Below are 20,137 nucleotides of genomic sequence, written 5' to 3'. Positions count from 1 at the left end.
AATGCAAATAGAACACAAAAATTTCAGCCTGGTTTTAAACCTCACCACAGTACTGAGACAGCATTACTTGGAGTTTTTTTAAATTATCTTCTGTTAACCGCTGACTCAGGCTATTCCGTGGTTTTAGTTGTACTAGACTTTACTGCTGCTTTTGACACGGTTGACCAAAACATTCTTTTATCTAGATTGGAACATGTTGTTGGTCTTAAAGGCATAGTTTTATTCTGGTTTAAATCTTTTTTTTTCTTTTTTTCTTTTTTTTTGTTGTTGTTGTTGTGGTTTAAATCGTATCACTCTGAGAGGTCATTCTCAAAGCTCATTTAAACTTGAGGAACAGGTCTCCACTGTGGTAAAAAAAACAAACAAACAGTTTTTACCAGTTGTGCCTGATATCTAAAGCAAAGCCGTACCTTCCTTTGAAGGACCTCAAAAAGCATATTCACACATTTATCACTCCCCGATTTGACTACTGTAACTCCCTCTACTTGGGCCCCGAACACGATTCTGTTTACCGGCTCCAGTTAGTTCAAAATGCAGCTGTGTGTCTCTTAAGTGGTACTAGAATCTATGATCACATCACTCCGGTTCCAGTTGGCTTCCTGTTAAAAAATTCTTACTTTTTTTTTTTTTTTTTTTTTTTGTCCCGTTTGAATCTTTAGCCATCAGAATTGTTGTCTTAAGATCAATAAAGATACCAAGCGGATTTATTTTACCAAGTGGATCATCATGGCCTTGCCATATTGGTCCATTAGCAAGTTCCTGTGCTAATGAAATGTCCATGTTATCTGTATTTGTCCCATTGCCTTTGTAGTTGGTGATGTGTTCAGGCCCTCCCATACCTTCTTGGAGTTATTATCTGAGAGATGATCCGATAGTTTATTTGAATAGTCCAGTTTTGCAGCTCTGGTGCTTTTTCTAAGGTCTGCTCTTACTCTGCTGTACATATCCTGGACCCCAGATTTATATGCAAAGTTGTATGCCAGTGCCTGAACCTAACTTGTCATCCAGGGTTTACGGTTGGGATACACCCGGACCCACTTTTCCATGGTGACAGTGTCCATTGATGTAACCCAGCACCTCAGTGATGTGAGTCTCAATGTCAACATATCCAAAGACACTCCACTCTGTGAGGGCAAAACAGTCCTGCAGCGAAGCCCGAGCATCTTCAGAAAAGGTGTTGATAGTTCTGATGGTGGGCTTTGCCCTTTTCCTGAGTGGTGTGTATATACATATACTGTTATATATATATACATATACTGAACAACATATACTGTTGTTCCAGTGTTTATAGAGCAGCTACCAGAGAATTCAACATTAATTAATCAATGGTACAGAAGTGGAGGAAGCAAGAGGACAGTTTTGTTTCATTTAATGCGCTTTATAATCCGGTGCGCCATATGTATGAAAACAGACCCGTTTGTGGACAGTGCGCCTTATAATCCCGTGCGCCTTATGGTCCGAAAAATATGGTACTTAAGTGCAAGCTTCTTTTTTAAAAATTTGGTGTTACTGTCTTTTCAGATGTGGCAAGATACTGAAAACATGCTGCTGTTTGCACATATTTAATGATCGGCTCTGCACAGGAGCTGAAGCCTGATGCTCTTTGTTAGAGGAAAAATGATTCTATGTAACTTTACCTTCTTTTAAATGTACAAGCTGTGTTTAAGATAAGTAGTTTAGAAGTGTCTTTCAGATTTTCCCAGCAAGGACATATTGTTTCAGATTGTTTTATCTTTCTTAGCTCTCTGCTGACTAGACTAGAACCATATATGGAGTTGTTTTATTTTATCTGTTTATTATTTTCTTATCCTGTTCTCACTGTCTCTGTGCTCTGTGCCTATAAAAAATGCCAAGCCACTGTGCATGGTGTGAGTTGTTCTCAGCAGCTCACCCGTGTACACGTTTAGCAAAGAAAGTAACTTTGTCTCATTTGTGTCTTTATTTCTCCTGGGTTTTTTACAGAGTTTTCTCCCAACATTTCTTGGTCCTTCGGAGCCGGAGCACCTCCATCGTGTCCCATCTCCGTGACCAGTCCACGTTGAATGACTGTCGACAGCTCACACACCAGGTGTGTGATAAAAGTCCAGGAGCGTTACATTCGGGTCCTGGCCAACGTCTTAGAAAGCGACCCACGGCGGTGGGGCCCGATCGAGGTGGACCAGATCCGGCGACACTGACCAGGTAGATACAGACACACTGACACAATCTTGCGTAAAAACGTATTTTAAATTCAGGGAATTTAAAATAGCGGAAGTAGCTCGTCGACTGGTAGCGTAGCTCGTCGACTGGTAGCTCCCCATTTTTGTGGGTTTACGGTTTGGAGCTCTGGGTAGCTCCCCAGCTGGGTCTAGACTGGGTCTAGTGAGTAAGTAGCTCGTCCACAGAAGGACTGGTAGCTCCCCTTATGATAAGGGTTCAGGTCGCGCGAATAGGTGTGAATGTGAATGTGTGTGTGTATTGTTTTAATTAACGGAGCAAGCTGAACTTTCACGGTCCAATAAGAGACTGAGCTGCTCCTACTGTGTTTTTTTTTCACTGCCGTTCACTGACGGGCTGGTGGTTTGGGAGAACGGTCGAGTTCCGTCTCGTAAAGTTCACACCGCTTTTGGAAATAGTCCGAAAGTAGAAGGGCGTGTGAACAACCACTCTCATTCCTCATACCAGCGAAGGTGGATAGCAGCTGCATTGTCTATTTACTATTAAATATATATATAGTACATGAAACAAATAAATAAATAAATAATAAAACATAAATAAGTAAGATAGGCTAAATAACAAATAATAGAAAAATGGGAAATGAAACCTCAAAACCTGTTGCCAGTAATGGACAGTATACACCAAAACTCATTAATGACGAACAGTGGATAGAGAATAAATATCCAGGTGCAGGGAAAATCAGCGCAAGGCGATGGCGTAATCCTAAACAGACGCCATGTCCTGTGTGGGAGGGTATATGCAGCCCACACATGCTTTAAAGCAGCTCAAAGACAGTTTATTAAAAGAAATAAGTGAAACCACAAACCTTAGAAAGAAAGGAAAACGCACAGATGAGTTAAAATTCCTAGATGCATGGAGAAAAGAGCAACAGAGACGTGCTGAGAATAAAGAAAAGAGACAGAATAGAAAACAAAAGCAAAGCTGTGAGTTGCCTGAAGCGACGAGTGCAGCCCCTCCCCCCTATGTTACTGCCCCTGCATCAACTCCCCAGCACACAGAGACTGATGCAGCTGTGAATAACCCGTATGGTCCAGTGCAGGCAGATTTAGCTAAGATGTCACTAACACATGAACCCAAAGCAGATATAGGGGAAGATCATATAGGCAGGGACATATGGCCTGACCCCCCAAGCCCCCCAGGAGTATTTCATTTAATAAGCGCACCAAACCCCAGATATGGTCAGCAGACTGGACCTATGGGGCATAGAGATGCCCAGCCCACAATTCTTGTGTTTAGACCATGGTCACATGAGGATCGAAAAAATGTTCTTAAAGATGTCCCGCCTCTGCATGAGGGATTTGACACATGGAAGAGAGCAGTGAAGCAATGAGGACTCAGTGTGTTATTAAACGGGCATGTAAATGTACCAGTACTTCAATGACTTTTAGGTTAAAGGTTGGCTCAGTGAAAGGCCTGCACGGGGGGGCGAGCAATAAATCACCCCTTAGACTCTTTAGTAAGCGGTAACGGCATATCTAAACCGGTGGGACACACATACGCCCTGCCCTAGCGTGCCAGGAAATGATCAGCAAACTGTGTCTGATTTAGAGGCTAATCTACATAAATTCTACGAACGTGTGAAAGTCTACATGAGCGTGTGTGCCCGCGTAAGGCACTAGATTACATGGGAATAGCAAATTAACAGTTAGAATCGTAGGTTGGGACAAGAACAAGAACTGGTAGAACAGGGGAAACTGGCTATCCGAGCTTAGTCGCATAGGATACGAGGGGCGAGGGAGGGCGATCGGGGCGATGGGTGGACTGCGTGGAATCATTGGGCAGCAGGTGGCGAAGAGAGGTGGTTAAGGGTAGGTGGGGTGCGTGGGATGCGAGTGGTGGGGGAGTGGGGGGAGGGAGGGGGGGGAGGGCGTGCATTCAGGAGTGTTTATTTGTAGTGTAGGTCAGGAGGGGCCTGTGGAGCGTAGCTGGGGAGACAGGGGGTGCCTGTAATATGGGCGTGTGAGGGTGGTTACAGGAACGCCATTTCAGGACAGCAGTTAAAAAATGCATGTGCGAAACGGAGGCCTGCGCCCACACAATCAGAGACACATGGAGAGGAAAACATTGGGTCACAATGAACACTGCACCTGCCGCGCTCTGTTGGCAACGCTGAACCAACCAACTCACCAAAAGTCACAAACAGAAAAATAAGCACTATGATCTCGCCATAGATCAGAGACAGGTTTCCTTGCATGTAACAGGAGAGCTGATCGCAGGAGAGGGGGCGGGGGGGATCGTGGGAGTTTTTTTGGATGTTTGTGTGGTAGAAGGGGTGGTGTGGCGTTTGAGTGATTTCAATTGGTGATAGTGTTACGATCTTTTGTGGTGTGGTGGGGGGTCTGTTAGTCATAAGTAGTTGGTTATGGTTTTTTTCGAGAGAGGGGGTCTTTAGTCTGCGGTAAGGTTTAGTTTGAGGATGGCGAAAGGGTGATGAAGTTGCGGAGGGAGGAGGGGTAGTGTTGTTATGTGGTTACAGCAAGCCACAAACACCGAACAGGACGAGCAAATATAACGAGCCAATGCCTGCTTTAACTGTGGAAGAGAAGGTCACTTGGCAGCGGAGATTTGGGGCAGGAGGAAGCCGACAGAGAAAAAATAGTGAAGGGAGGACAAACAGTGGCAGGATGGCAAAACAGTGCTGGTGCGTGATGGCACAATGCTGTCCTCACAGAAGTGGATATAGGAGGTGACAGTGTCCGTAAACTCGTCCAAGCTGTTAGAAGCAGCCTTCATTGTGTCCCAGTCTGTAGACTCCAAACACGTGCGAAGCTCCTCCACAGCCTCGTTGCTCCACAGTTTTTTGGTCCTCACGACAGGTTTGGAGAGCTTCAGCCTCTGTCTGTACGCGGGGATTAGGTGGATCATGACGTGGTCAGAAAGTCCGAGTGAAGCGCGGGGCACCGCACGATAGGCCCCGCTGATCATGCTGTAACAGTGGTCTAATGTCCTCTCCTCTCTGGTCGGGCATTTAATATACTGCTTGTACTTGGGAAGCTCATGGCTCAGATTGGCTTTGTTAAAGTCCCCAAGAGCAATAATGAGAGAGTCCGCTCCATGTGCAGTATCTGCTCCGCGAGTGCGCACTGAGCTGCCTGCGCATCCGCATCTGGCGGGATGTAAACAGCGGCCAGGATGAATGAAGCAAACTCCCGCGGAGAATAAAACGGTTTGCAGTGAATAAAAAGGTATTCCAGAGAGGAAGAGCAGTGCTGAGCAATCACTGTTACATCTGTGCACCAGCCACTATTAATGTAGAAGCAGACACCTCCACCTTTGGTCTTACCAGAGAGAGAGGCCTGCTGGTCCGCGCGCAGCAGATGAAAGCCCTCCAGCTTGAGCGCACTGTCCGGGATGTCCTCACAGAGCCACGACTCCGTAAAACATAAGACACAGGAGTTAACCTTTGTAGTGATACTCACTCCTTTTTTTATTTAGACCTGGTTTATTTCTGGTAAAGTTGAATATTTGTATATAATCCCCACAGCTGTCAGACTCTATAACAGGGGTTACCAGCCTTTCTTAAAACTGAGAGCCAGATAAAATTGTGAACAGTTTGGTTCATCTTTAGTTATATGGTTCTATCTAGCATATTCTATCTTGATATGCTATGTCTTATCACGGGTTAATTTTTCAAAAATATTAACAATGATTTAAGCAAGGAAAGGGCTACATGTTGTTACGGCCCTGGGCCTTGGAGGGAGTGAGACTGTCTTTTTGTGTTCGTGCAAATCCATGTGTGCCATGACTTGTGTGTGATTGGTTACTGGGAGACCCGTGCCAACCAGGGGCGGAGCGTGGGGGTGGCTTACTGGGCTTAAGCCCGGGTTGTTTTGTCAGAAGCTCGGGGTCTTTTGGAGTGTAATTTTTTCATAGTTAGATGCCTGGCTGACAACTGTATAAAACAAAAAGTACACACAATATTCGAAGCACATAGTGCACACTGTGGGAATTTACGACTGTGCGTGAATCCCCCCTGATATTGGTATGATCCGAGCTCAAGCACTAAGCGACTGAGCGAGGGGGCGGGGCAGCTACTGCCTGTGAGTTCGCTGTTGGAGAAACGGAGCCAGCCATACTAAGGAGAGCTTAAGTTTGACCAGGTACCAAAGCAAATCATTCATACCGTACAAATAATGTAAATATGACGGTGCATCACGAAAGATTGATATCAAACTGATCACTTGACCAATATTACGTTACTCGCTCTTCAAGTGAATCAACAAATGGCGAAATGAAAAGCCGAACAAATGCTATTTTTTTTAGAGAGTCTTAGCTTACGTGTGTTTATTCCATATTTTCAGTTCTTACCCTCCCCGACTAAATCGGTTTCAGTTATGTACTGAAATATAAGAATGGACATTAGAGGGTTCTTTCAAAGAAAAAACTCAGGTAAATGTTATTTTATATATTATGCTTTATATGTTGTTCAGTATATTTCTATGCAAAACAAGAGGGATTTCAGTACACAGCAGGATATTCACATTTGTAACCAGATATTTACATACACTTTAGGGAGAAAACATAAAACATTTTTACTGTACAACATCAATTTAGAGTAAACTTTTGTTTTAGATAAATATTGAAATATCTTTTGAATTAGTTAAATGTCAGAATAAAGAGAGACAGAGCTGTCTATTTTTTATCACTTTCATCAAATGTAGGAGTACATATACACTAAGTTTGTTAATTAATAAGAAAACTGCAGACGATTCCATTCTGAGCTGAAGAAGCTTCTGATAGGTTAGTAGAGTCCATGTGAGTAAACTGGTGGCACACCTGTGGATGCATATAAGGCAAAACACAGAGCCTGTTTCTTTGACATGGGAAAATCAAGAGACATCAACCAAAACACCAGGAAAAGAATCGTGGAGCTCCATACATGTCCCTCAATTTTGAATACAATTTGGTGCCATTTGCAATTAAGAAATACAGATAGTTTCTTTCTTTACTCTTAAAGTTAACAAATATGTTTTTTATATTTATCAATCTAAAAAAATAAACATTTAGTCTGATTTGATGTTACAATTAAAAAAGTGTTTGTGTTTTGATCTGAAGAGTACATAAATATCTGGTTTCAACTGTATATTTGATGATTGTCAGCACAAAGAGGGAGAGAGAGGAACAGAGAGGAACAGAGAGGGAGATGGAGAATGAGGACAGAACAGAGATGGAACAAGAGCAGGTGAGACAGACATGTTAGTCAAATGGTTGTTTACCAAAGTATCACCGTATCATAGGTCCTCATGTATCTTGTACCTAGTGTTTCTTTTTAGGTTTGCTATTTTTCAAATTCAATATTTATTAAGTTATGCAGGCTTGTTTGCACAACAAGGCTAAATAATTATATAAACTTTTCTCAATCTAAATATTGGACTTTGGTAGAATTAAAAAAATAAGTGTAGTGCAGGTCTATGATGATTTTTAGTGCTACTATCATCTAGTTCTGATTCTGGTTCTGTCTTGGTTAAGTCCTCAGTAGTCCTGATTTTGAACTGTTGTAGTCCTGTTTTAATTCAGGATCAGTTCTGTGTCTGGTTGAATTGGGGTTTAGTCCTTGTATCTTGATACAGGCCCGACTTTGTTCTGCCTTGCTGCTTAATTAAAAAACTAGTTTAAGGTGTCCTGCACATGTCATATATATTTTTCCCTATATGAAGTCATTCTTTTTTGAACAAAACTCAAAACAGAGCAAATTAACCTTTCAGTCATTTCTAACCCCCCCCCCCCCCAAAAAAAAAAAAAAAAATCCCACATGCATACTACCCTTCAGGGCTAAGCCCCGGGTGTTTCAAGTGTCTGGCTCCGCCTCTGGTGCCAACCCTCTCTTATGCAGAATGAAGTGTGCCACGGACGATTGGCTGCCCGGGGATCCCGTGATGCTCCAAGAGGCAATCAGTGGCTGATCGTGCCCACCTGTGGCTACAAAAGGCTCGAGGTCCTTCATTCAGTGGCTGCTGCTTAGGACTGAACATGCAGTTTGCCCTTCGTGCCTCCCTCTTCGATCTTTGTTGAACTTGTTCATATTGCTGAACTTTGTCAAACCTTGGTGGATGGTTTGAACTTAGCCTGATTAGAGTTTTGAGCTGCTAGCTGGCTGTGAGTAGAATTTTGTGATGCTGGCTTGCTTTAGTTAACCTTTAGCTTTTGTTTTGTGTGTGGCCAGCTTGCCTTAGTTATCCTTTAGCTTTTACTCTTGACTGTTTTTTTTCTTTATGTAATAATTGTTTGCCCAGTGGTCTGTTGAACAGCCCTGCCGGTTTTCTGTTCAAAGTTTGAGATTAAAACCTTTTTCTTTACTCAATTTTGTGTTGGGGGCTTGTGTATGTTACTCCTTCCCTGACGCCTAGCAGAGGGGGTCGTAACAATGTCAACATACAACTCTTTATTTCTATTAATGTCTTACTTCATTCCTACCTGATTGAGATGTCTAGGAATTATGAGTGATTGGCACACTGTAGTGGTAAAAGTTGATACCAATCAAATTATGATATGTTAAAGTTAAAACAAAACACAACTGACTGTTTTATATTATATCTAATATTTATTATTAAATTATCCTTATAATTACAAAATGTTTTATGTAAGATTTATGTTTTGTACTTTAAATCTGACATCACAAAAATATTTTGGAATTTGAATAATGTATTTTGTAACTGCAGTACACATAATACTAATTTTGAACAATTTTGTCCAGGTTCCTTGCCACCGGGGACTCCTGTAGGACCATCGCGTTCAGTTTCAGAGTCGGTGTGTCCACGGTGTGCCAGATCACCCCCCAGGTAGCGACGGCCATCTGGGACTGTCTGGTGGACGACTTCATGGCTGTGCCTTCACCTGGAGACTGGCGGTCCATCACAGAGGGATTCCAGGAGCACTGGAACTACCCTCTCTGCTGTGGAGCTCTGGATGGGAAGCACGTCCAGACAAAGGCACCCCATATATCATATAGGAGACACACACATTGATAAACACTAAATATTTATTCCATTTCTTTTTTTGTGGTGCTCAAATTTATGCACGTGCTTGATTTTGTTTAAACAATTATTGGACACTTTTTGTAAATCCAGTAAACTTCTTTTCACTTCTCAAATATCACTGTGTGTGTCTCCTGTAGGATATATTTAAGTGACATTTTTTATTGTAACAACCAACGATTTATACAGGAAAACAATGGCTATTAACAAGGTTGCCCAAACTTTTGCATCCCACTGTATTAGTATATTTATCATTAGTATAACATGGAATAAATTCTACATGTGTCAAGTTGTGTGCCAACATTTGCTGTGTAGTAGAACTGAGACATTAGTCATTATAAAAATTTATTTGAAATAACATTAAGATTCTCAAACAGAAAAACATAAAACACAAATATATAAAATCTAAGTACTTACAGAGAGACAGGAATAAAAAGGACCCAGCTGCTCTCCAGAACAGGAACAAGGCTGAGGAGGAAATACTCAATTGAAGACTGGTGTGGCCTCTTCAGGGACACCAGGATGGCCAGCTCCACCGCCGATGGACCGTCCTGGGAAGTTATTATGTGAATAACTTGAAAATCTTAGCTCAAACAGCTGTAAAAACCTGTTTGCCCAGCACGGGGATATTGAATTCTAAAAGATAAAGCCATGAATACGTATATCTGAATCTTCTATCAAAAGTTACAGCTATTTATATGAAGTTGTACAAAAACGCTTTATTTCGTCAAGACAGTGCGTTTCTGACTATTACATGCATTTGAATGGGGAACTCGCCCAAAACAAAGTATAGGTTTTCATTATGTGAATAACGTGAAAATCTTAGCTCAAACAGCTGCAAAACCTGTTTGCCCAGCACGGGGATATTGAATTCTATAAGATAAAGCCATAAACATGTGTATCCGAGTCTTCTATCAAAACTACTGGCTTAGGCCAAACCTAGGCCAGTAGCACAGGCCTAGGTTTAATGTGGATGGCATCAACGAGCAGCAGAGGCCCTGGTTGGGTGAAGATGGCCTAACAGGAAGCACTGTCCCTGGTGTAATGTGCATGGCCTCAGCCAACAACAGTGGCCCTGTTGAAATGTGGATGGTATTGGCCAGCACCACAGGCCCTGGTGTAATGTGAATTTTCCCAGCCAGTAGCACAAGCTATTATGTATTGTGGATCTCATAAGCTAACAATACAAGCCCTGGTGAAATGTGGATGGTATCAACGAGTAGCACAGGCCCAGGTGTAATGTGGATGGCCTCATCCAGCAGCACAGGTCCTGGTGTGGTGATGATGGCCTCAAAGGAAGCACTGTCTCTGGTGTATTGTGGATGGCCTCATCCAACAACACTGGCCATGGTGAAATGTGGATGGTATTGGCCAGCACCCTTGTGTAGTGTGAATGTCCTCAGCCAGTGGCACAGGCCCTTGTGTATTGCGGAACGCATAAGCCAGCAATACAAGCCCTGGTGAAATGTGGATGGTATCAACGAGTAGCACATGCCCTGGTGTAATGGGAATGACCTCAGCCAGCACCACCGGCCCTGCTGTGATGATGATGGCAACACATGAAGCACTAGCAGTGATGTAGTTTGGATGGCCTAAGCCAACAACACTGGCACTGGTGAAATGTGCATGATATCGGTCAGCACCACAGGCCCAGGTGTAATGTGGATGGCATCAACGAGCAGCAGAGGCCCTGGTGGGGTGAAGATGGCCTCACAGGAAGCACTGTCCCTGGTGTAATGTGTATGGCCTCAGCCAACAACAGTGGCCCTGGTGTAATATGGATGGCATCAGCCAGTAGCACAGGCCTAGGTGTAATGTGGATGGCATCAACGAGCAGCAGAGAACCAGGGTCGGGTGAAGATGGCCTAGTAAGCACTGTCCCTGATGTAATGTGTATGGCCTCAGCCAACAACAGTGGCCCTGGAGAAATGTTGATGGTATTGGCCAGCACCACAGGCCGTGGTGTAATGTGAATGTTCCCAGCCAGTAGCACAAGCCCTTGTGTATTGTGGATCTCATAAGCTAGCAATACAAGCCTTGGTGAAATATGGATGGTATTGGTCAGCACAACACACCCTGGTGTAATTTGAATGGCCTTAGCCAACACCCACTGGATCTGGTGAAATGTGCATGATATCGGTCAGCACCACAAGCCCTGGTGTAATGTAAATGTCCTCAGCCAACACCACTGGCCGTGGTGTAATGTGGATGGCATCAGCCAGTATCTCAGGCCCTTGTGTATTGTGGATGGTTTCGGACAGCACCACAGGCCCGGGTGTAATGTAGTTGGCCTTAGCCAGTAGCACAGTCCTTTGTATATTGTGGATGGGATCAGCCACCAACACAGGCCCTGGTGAAATGTGGATTGCATCAGCCAGTAGCACAGGCCCAGGTGTAATGTGGATGGCATCAACGACTAGTAGAGGCCGTGATCGGGTGAAGATGGCCTCACAAGAAGCACTCTCCCTGATGTAAAGTGAATGTCCTCAGCCAACACAACAGGCCCTGGTGTAATGGGAATGGCCTCAGCCAGCACCACCGGCCCTGCTGTGATGATGATGGCAACACATGAAGCACTAGCAGTGATGTAGTTTGGATGGCCTAAGCCAACAACACTGGCACTGGTGAAATGTGCATGATATCGGTCAGCACCACATGCCCTGGTGTAATGTGGATGGCATCAACGAGTAGCACAGGACCTGGTGAAATGTAGTTGGCCTCAGCCAGTAGCACAGGCCCTGTTGTAGTGTGGATGGCCTCATCTAACACCACTGGCTCTGGTGAAATGTGCATGATATCGGTCAGCACCACAGGCCCAGGTGTAATGTGGATGGCATCAACGAGCAGCAGAGGCCCTGGTGGGGTGAAGATGGACTCATAGGAAGCACCACTTGCCGTGGTGTAATGTGGATGGTAGAAGCCGGCAGCATGGGCCGTGATGTAATGTGGATTGCCTCAGCCAAAAGCACAGGCCCTGGTGTGGTGAAGATGGCCTCACAGGAAGCACTGTCCCTGGTGTAATGTGGATGGCCTCAGCCAAAACAGTGTCCCTGGTGTAATGTGAATGGCCTTAGCCATTAGCACAGGCCCTTGTGTAATGTGGATCGGATCAGCCAGCAGCACTGGCCCTGGTGTAATGTGGATGGTATCAATGAGTAGCACACGCCCTGGTGAAATGTAGGTGGCCTCAGCCAGTAGCACAGGCCCTGATGTAACTTGGATAGCATGAGCCAGCAACGCAGGGCCTAGTGAAATGAGGATGGTATCAGCCAGCAGCACAGGCCTTGGTGTGGTGAATATGGACTCACAGGGAGCACTGGCCCTGATTAAATGTGGATGGCCTCAGCCATGACCACAGGCCCTGGTGAAATGTAAATGTCCTCAGCCAGTAGCACAGGCCCTGTTGTAATGTGGATGGCCTCATCTAACCACACTGTCCCTGGTGAAATATGGATGGTATTGGTCAGCACAACACACCCTGGTGTAATGTGAATGGCCTTCGCAGACACCACTGGATCTGGTGAAATGTGGATGGTATTGGTCAGCACCACAGTCCCAGGTGCAATGTGAATGTCCTCAGCTAACACCACTGGCCGTGGTGTAATGTGGATGGCATCAGCCAGTAGCACTGTCCCTGGTGTAATGTGCATGGCCTCATCCAATAGTACAGGCCATGGTGTGGTGAAGATGGCCTCACAGGAAGCACTTTCCCTGGTGTAAAGTGTATGGCCTCAGGCAACAGCAGTGGCCCTGGTGAAATGTGGATGGTATTGGCCAGCACCACAGGCCCTTGTGTAGTGTCAATGTCCTCAGCATGTAAGACAGGCCCTTGTGTATTGCGGATCGCATAAGCCAGCAATACAAGCCCTGGTGAAATGTGGATGGTATCAACGAGTAGCACATGCCCTGGTGTAATGGGAATGGCATCAGCCAGCAGCACCGGCCCTGCTTTGATCATGATGGCCTCATAGGAAGCACTAGCAGTGATGTATTTTGGATGGCCTAAGCCAACAACACTGGCACTGGTGAAATGTGGATGGTATTGGTCAGCACCACAGGCCCAGGTGTAATGTGGATGGCATCAACGAGCAGCAGAGGACATGGTTGGGTGAAGATGGCCTCACAGGAAGCACTGTCCCTGATGTAATGTGGATGTGTTTAGAAAGCCGGCATCACAGGCCGTGAAAATGTAGGGATATGGGCGCTAAGCCACAACAGTGGCCCTGGTGAATATCGATGGTATTGTCCCCACACACCCTGGGTAATGTGTGCCAGCGCCAACGCCCCGGGACCGGAAATTGCCTCACGCAGCGCGCCCTGTGTGTGAATGGCCCCAGGGGCACTGGCCCGTGTGTAATGTGGATGGCATCAGCCAGTAGCACAGGCCTTTTTATATTGTGGATGGGATCAGCCACCAACACAGGCCATGGTGAAATGTTATTTGGCCTCAGCCATGACCACAGGCCCTGGTGAAATGTAAATGTCCTCAGCCAGTAGCACAAGCCCTGTTGTAATGTGGATGGCCTCAACTAACAACACTGTCCCTGTTGAAATATGGATGGTATTGGTCAGCGCCACATGCCCTGGTGTAATGTGAATGGCCTTAGCCAACACCCACTGGATCTGGTGAAATGTGCATGATATCGGTCAGCACCACAGGCCCTGGTGTAATGTGAATTGCATCAGCCAGTAGCAAAGGCCCTTGGGTATTGTGGATGGCATCAGCCAGTAGCACAGGCCCAGGTGTAATGTGGATGGCATCAACGACCAGTAGAGGCCGTGGTCGGGTGAAGATGGCCTCACAAGAAGCACTCTCCCTGATGTAAAGTGAATGTCCTCAGCCAACATCACTGGCCCTTGTTTAATGTGGATAACATCAGCCAGTATCTCAGGCCCTTGTGTATTGTGCATGGTTTCGGACAGCACCACATGCCTTGGTGTAATGTGGATGGCATCAACGAGTAGCACAGGACCTGGTGAAATGTAGTTGGCCTCAGCCAGTAGCACAGGCCCTGTTGTAGTGTGGATGGCCTCATCTAACACCACTGGCTATGGTGAAATGTGCATGATATCGGTCAGCAACACAGGCCCAGGTGTAATGTGGATAGCATGAGCCAGCAACTCAGGGCCTAGTGAAATGAGGATGGTATCAGCCAGCAGAAAAGGCCTTGGTGTGGTGAATATGGACTCACAGGGAGCACTGGCCCTGATGAAATGTGGATGGCCTCAGCCATGACCACAGGCCCTGGTGAAATGTGGATGGCGTCATCTAACCACACTGTCCCTGGTGAAATGTGGATGGCATTGGTCAGCACCACAGGCCCAGGTGTAATGTGGATGGCATCAACGAGCAGCAGAGGCCCTGGTTGGGTGAAGATGGCCTCACAGGAAGCACTGTCCCTGATGTATTGTGGATGGTAGAAGCCGGCATCACAGGCCGTGATGTAATGTGGATGGCCTCAGCCAAAAGCACAGGTCCTGGTGTGGTGAAGATGGCTTCACAGGAAGCACTGTCCCTGGTGTAATGTGTATGGCCTCAGCCAACCACAGTGGCCCTGTTGAAATGTGGATGGTATTGGCCAGCACCACAGGCCCTGGTGTAATGCGAATGTTCCCAGCCAGTAGCACAAGCCCTTGTGTATTGTGGATCTCATAAGCTAGCAATACAAGCCCTGGTTAAATGTGGATGTAATCAACGAGTAGCATAGGTCCAGGTGTAATGTGGATGGCCTCATCCAGCAGCACAGGCCCTGGTGTGGTGATGATGGCCTCAAAGGAAGCACTGTCTCTGGTGTAATGTGGATGGCCTCATCCAACAACACTGGCCCTGGTGAAATGTGGATTGTATTGGCCAGCACCACAGGCCCTGGTGTAATGTGAATCGCATCAGCCAGCAATACAAGCCCTTGTGAAATGTGGATGGTATCAACGAGTAGCACAAGCCCTGGTGTAATGCCAATGGTCTCAGCCAGCAGCACCGGCCCTGCTGTGATGATGATGGCCTCACATGAAGCACTAGCAGTGATGTATGTCGGATGGCCTAAGCCAACAACACTGGCACTGGTGAAATGTGCAAGATATCGGTCAGCACCACAGGCCCAGATGTAATGTGGATGGCATCAAGGATCAGCAGAGGCCCTGGTTGGGTGAAGATGGCCTCACAGGAAACACTGTCCCTGGTGTAATGTGGATGGTAGAAGCCGGCATCACAGGCCATTGTGTATTGTGGATCGTATCAGCCAGCAACGCAGGCCCTGGTGAAATGAGGATGGCCTCAGACAGCAATGCAGGCCGTGGTGTGGTGAAGATGGCCTCAGAGGGAGAACTGGCCCTGGTGTAATGTGGATGGCATCAGCCAGTAGCACAGGCCTTTGTATTTTGTGGATGGTATCAGCCACAAACACAGGCCCTGGTGTAATGTGAATGGCCTTAGCCAACACCACTGGATCTGGTGAAATGTGCATGATATCAGTCAGCACCACAGGCCCAGGTGTAATGTTGATGTCCTCAGCCAACACCACTGTCCCTGGTGTAATGTGGATGGCATCAACGAGCAGCAGAGGCCATGGTCGAGTGAAGATGGCCTCACAGGAAGCACTGTCCCTGATGTAAAGTGTATGGCCTCAGCCAACAACAGTGGCCCTGGTGAAATGTGGATGGTATTGGCCAGCACCACAGGCCCTGGTGTAATGTGAATGTCCTCAGCCAGTAGCACAGGCCCTTGTGTATTGCAGATCGCATAAGCCAGCAATACAAGCCCTGGTGAAATGTGGATGGTATCAACGAGTAGCACAGGCCCTGGTGTAATGGGAATGGCCACAGCCAGCACCACTGGCCCTGCTGTGATGATGATGGCCTCACAGGAACCACTAGCAGTGATGTATTTTGGATGTCCTAAGCCAACAACACTGGCACTGGTGAAATGTGGATGGTATTGGTCAGCACCACAAGCTCAGGTGTAATGTGAATGTTCTCAACCAGTAGCACAGGCCCAGGTGTAATCATCATCATCATCATCATCATCGTTCATTTGTATAGCACTTTAAGAACACACCAGGCAGACCAAAGTGCTGAACAACACAGATCAAAACAACAACCAAATTAAAAATACCATAAAATCATTACAAACAATAAAATAAATAAGAAGGTGTCAGTTTCCTACAGAGTTAAAAGCCAGGGAATAAAAATAGGTTTTCAATCTGGACTTAAAGACCTGATGACGCTTGTCTAATTTGGAGGGGAAGGTTATTCCAGAGCATCGGAGCCGCAATTGAAAAGGCACGGTCTCCTCTGCGTTTCAGCCGCGACTTAGGGACCGACAGCCGCAGCTGCTCAGCTGAACGGAGCGAGTGAGGGGGAACATGTGGCTTCAGCAAGTCAGATAAGTACACAGGAGCCAGACCATTTAAAGATTTAAAAACCAATAAAAGGACCTTAAAACGAACCCTAAAATCAATGGGAAGCCAATGCAAGGAAGCCAGAACCGGAGTGATGTGATCGAATTTCCTACTACCGGTTAAAAATCGCGCCGCCGCGTTTTGCACTAACTGCAGGCGTGACAAGGTGCCCGACCCGACCCCTATTAAAAGGGAATTACAATAGTCCAGACGTGAGGTGATAAAAGCATGAATAAGAGTTTCCAAATTGGGTTTGGAAAGGAAGACTTAACCTTCGACAAGCGTCTGAGGTGATAAAAAGCTGATTTTACCACCCCACTTACATGACCTTCAAAAGTAAGCGCAGAATCAAGTTTAACACCAAGATTAGTGACTGAACTTTTCAGATGAGAGGTCAAATCACCAAAATCAACATCTGGAGAATCAGTAGAACGATGCGGGCCATATAAAATTGCTTCCGTTTTGCGACCATTAAAATTCAAAAAATTATTTGCCATCCATAATTTAATATCGCTAAGACAGTCAAGCAGTGATTGACATGGGGAGGTATCCAAATGACTAAAAGGTAAGTAAAGCTGACAGTCATCGGCATACAAATGAAATGACACTCCGTGTTTACGAAAAATCGCACCAAGGGGGAGTAAATACAGCGAGAAAAGTAATGGCCCAAGGATAGATCCCTGGGGCACACCCCAAAGCAGAGGGGCCACAGAGGAAGCGGCCAGCCCCAGCTTGACACAAAAACTCCTTTTGGATGATTTTATCCATGACAATGCCAGATCAGAAATTCCCACACAGTGATGTAAGCGGGAGATCAGCAGGTCGTGGTCCACTGTGTCAAATGCAGCTGTCATATCCAATAAGACAAGCACAGCATATTTACCACGATCAGTAGCAACAAGAATGTCATTCATAACTTTAACAAGAGCTGTCTCCGTACTGTGAAAGGGCTTAAAACCAGATTGGAAAATTTCAGACAATTGCGAGTCGCTCAAATAATCCAACAGTTGGGTATGTACAATCCTCTCCAAGATCTTGCTTAAAAAGGGAAGTTTGGAGATAGGTCTAAAATTTGACATAGTAGAACTATCAAGGCCAGGTTTCTTAAGTAAGGGGTGTATGACTGCATGTTTAAACCCACTAGGAACTTGACCGGTTAACAGACTAGTATTGATAATTTTCAGGATATAAGGTCCAATGATGGGAAATACTTTTTGGAGAAAGCGGGGAGTAACAACATCATTTGGGGAGCCACAGGGCTTAGCATGTAGCACCAACTCCTCTAAGTCACGCAGAGAAATCGGTGCAAAAGCAGGGAATAAGCTTGAGCAAGGAGCATGCATGGCCGGATCAACAATAGGTGGAATCAGAGGCCTCAGGCTAGCAATCTTGTCCACAAAAAAGGTGATAAACTTATTGCACATAGCCTCAGAGGACGGCAAAAGGTTGTAACCCTCCAAGTTAAGTACAGAATTAATCGTATTGTATAGAACACGAGGGTTATGAGAGTTGGCCGAAATAAGTTGAGAAAAGTAGGAGTGTTTATCGGCCTTAACTGCCCTCTGATAAGTTTTCCAACTAATCTTTAGGGCTTCCAGGGAGACATGCAATCTGTCTTTTTTCCACTGTCTTTCACATTTCCTACATTATCTTCTAATAGCTTGGGTATGATCTGTTAACCAAGGACTAGTCTTAGATTTACATTTTCTTACTTTCAAAGGGGCAACAACATCAAGCACAGATTTACAAGCAAAGTCAAAATACAAAAGTAGGTCATCTGCAGTGGGCAACTCAGGGGCATAAGACATAAATTTGTCAAACAGTATAGAAAACCGTTCGGCAGAATCAGAGCCAAAGGCACGATAACATCGAGCAGGTGCAGCCTGATTTGCAGAAACGTTAGAAGGAGCAATATCAAATAAGATAGGCATATGATCAGAAAATACTGCATCTTCAACCCGTACACTGCAAACAGATAAACCATGAGATAAAACTAAGTCCAGTGTGTGACCACGTTCTTGAGTGGCACCACTAACAAACTGGACAAAATTAAAAGAGTTCACTAAGTCCAGAAAGTCCTTGGCCAGGGGCTTCCCCGGACAGCAAACGTGAATATTAAAATCACCAAGCAGGAGGATCTGGTCATATCGTGATGCACAATCAGCAAGAAACTCTGAGAACTCTGATAAGAACACCTTGTTATATTTCGGCGGGAGATAAACAATCGCACATAACAACGAAGGCGAGTGGCCCAGTTTACATAAACAGAGTTCAAAGCTGGTGTAGCGAGACGAAGGGAAAAGCTGCTTCAAGTCCAAGTGAGCCTTAAAAACAACAGCAAGCCCTCCTCCGCGACCAGAAGCTCTCGGATGTGGATGACATCAACAAGCAGCAGAGGCCCTGGTGGGGTGAAGATGGCCTCACAGTAAGAACTGTCCCTGGTGTAATGTGGATAGTTTCAGACAGCACCACAGGCCCTGGTGTAATGTAATTGGCCTCAGCCAGTAGCACAGGCCCTGATGAAATGTGGATAGCATGAGCCAGCAACGCAGGGCCTAGTGAAATGAGGATGGTATCAGCCAGCAGCACCGGCCTTGGTGTGGTGAATATGGCCTCACATGGAGCACTGGCCCTGATGAAATGTGGATGGCCTCAGCCGTGACCACAGGCCCTGGTGAAATGTAAATGTCCTCAGCCAGTAGCACAGGCCCTGTTGTAATGTGGATGGCCTCATCTAACCACACTGTCCCTGGTGAAATATGGATGGTATTGGTCAGCACAACACACCCTGGTGTAATGTGAATGGCCTTAGCAGACACCACTGGATCTGGTGAAATGTGGATGGTATTGGTCAGCACCACAGGCCCAGGTGTAATGTGAATGTCCTCAGCCAACACCACTGGCCGTGGTGTAATGTGGATGGCATCAGCCAGTAGCACAGGCCTAGGTTTAATGTGGATGGCATCAACGAGCAGCACAGGCCCTGGTCGGGTGAAGATGGCCTAACAGGAAGCACTGTCCCTGGTGTAATGTGCATAGCCTAAGCCAACAACAGTGGCCCTGTTGAAATGTGGATGGTATTGGCCAGCACCACAGGCCCTGGTGTAATGTGAATGTTCCCAGCCAGTAGCACAAGCTATTATGTATTGTGGATCTCATAAGCTAACAATACAAGCCCTGGTGAAATGTGGATGGTATCAACGAGTAGCACAGGCCAACGTGTAATGTGGATGGCCTCATCCAGTAGCACAGGCCCTTGTGTGGTGATGATGGCCTCAAAGTAAGCACTGTCTCTGGTGTAATGTGGATGGCCTCATCCAACAACACTGGCCCTTGTGAAATGTGGATGGTATTGGCCAGCACCACAGGCCCTTGTGTAGTGTGAATGTCCTCAGCCAGTGGCACAGGCCCTTGTGTTTTGCGGAACGCATAAGCCGGCAATACAAGCCCTGGTGAAATGTGGATGGTATCAACGAGTAGCACAGGCCCTGGTGTAATGGGAATTGCCTCAGCCAGCACCACCGGCCCTGCTGTGATGATGATGGCAAC

The 20,137-nt window shown here is 46.0% G+C and overlaps 1 long non-coding RNA gene across 1 annotated transcript; it reads left to right on the top strand.

Annotated features, from left to right (window-relative positions):
• Positions 1–16,072: 16,072 nt before the first annotated feature.
• Positions 16,073–19,519, top strand: LOC120747017. The gene is made up of 3 exons (XR_005699023.1): positions 16,073–16,128; positions 17,683–17,687; positions 19,444–19,519. It is a non-coding gene; the product is annotated as an uncharacterized LOC120747017 (long non-coding RNA).
• The last annotated feature ends 618 nt before the right edge of the window (positions 19,520–20,137 follow it).

Source organism: Simochromis diagramma, unplaced genomic scaffold (assembly GCF_900408965.1).
Source record: "Simochromis diagramma unplaced genomic scaffold, fSimDia1.1 OVJJ01000702.1, whole genome shotgun sequence".
Taxonomy (NCBI): Eukaryota; Metazoa; Chordata; class Actinopteri; order Cichliformes; family Cichlidae; genus Simochromis; species Simochromis diagramma.
The sequence above is the reverse complement of the archived record's forward strand: the minus strand, read 5'-3'. Positions and strand labels throughout refer to the sequence as shown.